At 44.9% G+C, this 5089-nt stretch overlaps 1 long non-coding RNA gene across 1 annotated transcript; it reads left to right on the forward strand.

Annotated features, from left to right (window-relative positions):
- Positions 1–351: 351 nt before the first annotated feature.
- Positions 352–1226, forward strand: LOC119293441. The gene is made up of 2 exons (XR_005143055.1): positions 352–523; positions 935–1226. It is a non-coding gene; the product is annotated as an uncharacterized LOC119293441 (long non-coding RNA).
- The last annotated feature ends 3863 nt before the right edge of the window (positions 1227–5089 follow it).

Here is a 5089-nt window from a genome sequence, read left to right on the forward strand (position 1 = left end):
TATATAGCTGGTGTAAAAATCATGTAGTACATTGATCTGTCCTTTTCTGCAACAAACAAATGAACCTTCATCTCACTGCTCCCTTATGCTGTTGCATTTTCTTAATAAATACAGAAGTATAGAAGAGCATGAGGAACACCACGACACTGTTGGAGCGTTGCGCAGCGTCAGGAGATGCAGCTTACATGATGTGAACTATGGACGTGTTTGGTTTCTTGTCTTGCACCTGCATCGCATCCATCATGCAATTTTCATCATGTTTGGTAGGCTGCACGTCTCACTGGGCCAGCCCCGACGGATGCAAAACTGGGCTCCCAGCCAGGCTGAGCGGAAACGCAGGGATCGGCCGTTTCCGCGAGCCAGGCCCGCGCCTGCACCCGCGCGTGCAGGTCTCGTCTTCCGGTCCTGTCGGCTCGCATTTTCCCCCGCTCCCCGCCGCTCTCTTCTCTGATGCGACGCATTTGGATCTCGTCGTCCTCGCTGCATCTACCGTTCGCCGTCGCATCTCCTCACCGGTGCCAAGGTAAAGCTCTCATTCTCTCTCCCCCCTTCCTCCTGTCCCAAATTCTAGTCCCTCCCTACCATCCCCAGCTTCTGGCGACCTGCTCGCCGTCGCTCGCGGCCGCCCGGCCGGTCGTGAGAGCAACCACGGGACTTCGGCGGCATGTAGACCACGGGCGCGCGTGCACCGGCCTGGCACTCGCGGCCGGCCGCCTGATTTGCCTGTGAGAGCTGCTGCCAACTAGATCCACGCATGTGAGCAAGCACGGGATGTGCCCTTGCCATTGAGCAGCTTGATCTCCTGTTTGATTCGGCCGCTGGCCTTGTAGAGGCCCGATCTGGTTGTGAGATCCTATGGATTAGAGATGATTCTGCATATTTTTTTGTTAACTTCGTGAATAATTTCTGTATATGTTTCTTTTGATTTGACCAGGATAAAGAAGAACTAGAGATCAGCTAGCTAGAGGAAGAAGAAGAAGATAGACAAGCTAGTTTGTTTTGTATTTGTGCTGTTGGGATTAAGAGATCAGCTAGCTAGAGTAGATATTATAGACAGTAAAAAGTGCCTTCAGAGCTGTTCTGTGTATGTATGCAAAATATAGGACCTTGTGAATGTTGACAATGGAATACACAGAAGTACATCAATTTTCATTTGTTTTCTTTCCCTGTTTAGCTGCCTCTTTGATTCCAAGGATTTCATATGAAATTGCAGACATTATGATTTCTTATATGTATTTGATAATATTAGTTTACTTCAATCATCAAAGATATCTGAGTTGGAGTGCATGTCACCAAAACAGTCTTCTAATTATTTTGCATACATGTACAAGTACCTAGAATCAAATTCCACATTTATCATATATTTGGCCTCATGCAGCCTACCAAACAACATCTGAGGTGAGTCTGGCCCATATCATGCAAGTACACCAAACACACATCTCGACTCCATCTTGCATCAGATGAACCAGGCCAGTCCCAGCCAAGCTCCCTCATACGATGCAGGCTGGATGCACCCAGGAAACCAAACACGCCCTATAGGTGGTGCAGGAAACCAAACACGCCCTATAGGTACGTATTTTACATTTTTGCCTAAGTAGGTTAGACATAGGCCTGTAACATGGTGGTTGTGGAGGAGAGGAACAAAGCAAAAAGGGAATGTGGGCTTGGCTGATGGCGGGGCTATGCACAGGTCGTAGAAAGTCCCAAAACATTTTTACAATTGTACTGTAAGATACTACTTGGAATTTGCACATTTCAGAAGAAACACTAAAAGGTTGATTATCAGAGAAAGCAAAAGTAGTACTGACCTTGCATGGGTATTGATTTCATGAGTGAAAGTTAACTCGGTGATGACATCCAAGTTGCGAGGCAGTCGGGAAGAACCTGAGCATAGTCGGGCGTGCAATCTTTGTAAGGGTCGTAATCGATCTACGCGTGGAAGCTAGGGTTCGTGGCGAATTGGGAAATTTGGTAGCGTGTTTATCCTCCCAACCTCCCTCACTGCTACAGCTGTTACAATCGGCCGAAGCCGCCGTCCGTCCAAAGCCACCTCACTCGAACGTTACAAGGAGTATTTAAACTACAGCCAATCCGGGCTGGCATGCCACCTGGGCTTCGTCTTCACCCGAGTGGGCCGCGCCGCAGGCCCACGAGGACTTTTGAATCCTTCCGCCTCGTCGCTGCTTGTCGGATGAGGAACAGAGTCTTCACCTGTTGTCGCTGCCGCCTGACCATCTGAAGCGATATCCGGTGTGCTGACATTCCTCCCTCCTTGAGAGTCGGCTTGACCCCAAGCCGGAGCACGGGGAAACTGCTGCTTCAAATGCTCCAAATCCTCCCAAGTAGCATCTGCAGGAGAAGACTCAGACCAATGAACCAAACCCTGGGCAATAGTCTTGTTACCTTGAGAGCGCACTCGCTTCTGCAGTTACTGAGAGGAACTTGTATAGCTGCCCTGACTGTAGGCAATGTCGGACTGGGAATGGTCTCACGAGGCAAAAACTTCTTGAGCTGGGAAACATGAAAAACAGGATGTAGCCTACTGTCATCAGGAAGGCCCAACCGATAAGCTCGATCCCCAATGCGCTCCAGAACTGGAAAGGGTCCATAATACTTGAAGGCCAGTTTCTGATTTGCTCTGGAATACAATGATAACTGAGCATAAGGTTGCAACTTGAGAAAAACACTATCCCCAACTGCAAAAACTCGTTCAGTTCTCTTCTTGTCAGCCTGATGTTTCATGCGCTGTTGTGCTCGCAACAAGTGTTGTCTAGCTGTTTCTGTAACTGCTTGACGAGATTGCAACCAGTCTTGCATTTCCAATGGAGCAACTATGTCAGTTGCAGAGATACCAAAATATCTGGGAGTATATCCATACAAGATTTCAAAAGGAGACTTCCCTAATGCAGAATGCCAATTGGAGTTGTACCAGAATTCACACAAGGGCAACCACTTACTCCATTTGTGAGGTTGAGCACTAATGAAGCATCTTAAATAACACTCCACTTGCTGATTCACTCTCTCAGTCTGCCCATCTGTTTCAGGATGATTTGCTGTACTCATATTCAATTGAGTTCCTGTTCTTGCAACCAACAGTTTCCAAAAATGACTAGTAAACAGTGGATCTCTATCAGATATGATCACACTAGGCATACCATGTAATTTATACACATTATCCAAGAACACTTCAGCCACCTTCTGAGCATTGAAAGGGTGTTTGAGTGGAATGAAATGACCATATTTAGAAAACTTGTCAATCACCACTAAAATACAGTTGTACTGAGATGATTGGGGAAGACCATTAATGAAGTCCATAGATACAGTATCCCATGCTTGATGTGGAATTGGCAAAGGAGATAACAACCCAGGATAAGGTACTCTTTCAGGTTTAGCTTTCTGACATATTAAACAAGATTGCACCTGTTGCAAAATAAACTTCTTCATTCCATTCCAAGTAAACAGAGCATGAATCCTCTTGTATGTCACTGGGAACCCTGAATGACCTCCCAAGGGACTATCATGAAAAGCAGAGAAAATTTTGTGATGTAATTCAGGAACAGAGCCAACCCAAATACTCTGCTTATATCTCAGAAGACCATTAACCAAACTGTAAGGTGGTTTAGAAGCTGGTTGCACAGCCAACTGTTGCATAATTGCCATGGCTCTCTTATCCTGTTTATAACTTTCAACAATCTCAACTAACCAAGTGGGTTGGTTGCTGGAAATGGCAAACAACTGAGAATCATCAGGAGGTCTTCTAGATAAAGCATCAGCTGCACTATTTGCTACACCTTGTTTGTACTGAATTTGATAATGCAAGCCAAGGAGTTTAGTAAGACACTTCTACTGCCAAACTGTATGCAATCTCTGGTCTTGCAAATGAGCCAAACTTCTCTGATCAGTTTTAATAGTGAACTGCTGAACTTGCAAATAAGGCCTCCATTTATCCACTGCCAATAAGATAGCCAAGTACTCTTTTTCATACACTGACAGAGCTCTATTTTTGGGTCCCAAAGTTTTACTGACAAATGCTAGCGGGTGTCCTTGTTGCATCAACACTGCACCAATACCATAGTCACAAGCATCAGTCTCAATCATGAATGGCTTACTAAAATCTGGTAAGGCCAGTACAGGAGCAGACACTAGGGCATTCTTAAGTGTAACAAAAGCCTCCTCTGCAATGCTGGTCCATAAGTCAAAGGCCTTGCAATAAATCCATAATGTTTAATAAATTTTCTATAGTAACCACTCAACCCAAGGAAACCCCTCACTTCCTTCACATTATGTGGAGTAGGCCATTGCTTAACAGCCACTATCTTATCAGGGTCAGTAGAAACCCCTTCTGCAGAAATAACATGCCCCAAATATGCTACCTTGGGCTGAGCAAAATCACATTTAGACATTTTAACCTTCCACTATTCCTTATGCAAAATAGATAGCACCTCATCCAAATGTCCCCAGTGCTCTTCCAAGGTCTTACTGAATATCAAAATATCATCAAAAAAACCAAAGCAAACTTCCTCAAAACAGGAGAAAGATCAAAATTCATTTGCCCTTGAAATGTGCCAGGTGCTCCTGTCAGTCCCATGCCCATCACATTAAATTCATAATGACCATTATGAGTTTGGAATGCAGTTTTGTATTCCTCTCCTGGTGCTAACCTGATCTGATAATAACCAGCTTTCAAATCCAGCTTAGAAAACCAACAAGCTCCTGCAAGTTCATCCAGAAGTTCATCTATGACAGGCACTCGATATTTCCCTTTTTCTGTGATAGCATTGAGTTGTCTATAATCAACTACCATTCTCCAAGTCCCTTCTTCCTTCTTCTTAACTAATAACACAGGAGAAGAGAAAGCACTATTACTATGCCTAATCATTCCTGAGTCCAGCAGCTCTTTAATCTGTTTTTCCAACTCATCCTTCAGATGTGGAGCAATCCTGTAGGGTCTAACAGAAACTGGTCTGGCCCCAGGAATCAAGGGAATGGTGTGATCCTTAAGTCTTCTAGGAGGTAATGTAGTTGGATTTTCAAACACTACAGCATGCTTATCCAGCAACACTTTTAACTCTGGCTGTACCAGTTTCTG

The sequence above is a fragment of the Triticum dicoccoides genome, chromosome 4B (assembly GCF_002162155.2).
Source record: "Triticum dicoccoides isolate Atlit2015 ecotype Zavitan chromosome 4B, WEW_v2.0, whole genome shotgun sequence".
In the NCBI taxonomy this organism is placed as follows: domain Eukaryota; kingdom Viridiplantae; phylum Streptophyta; class Magnoliopsida; order Poales; family Poaceae; genus Triticum; species Triticum dicoccoides.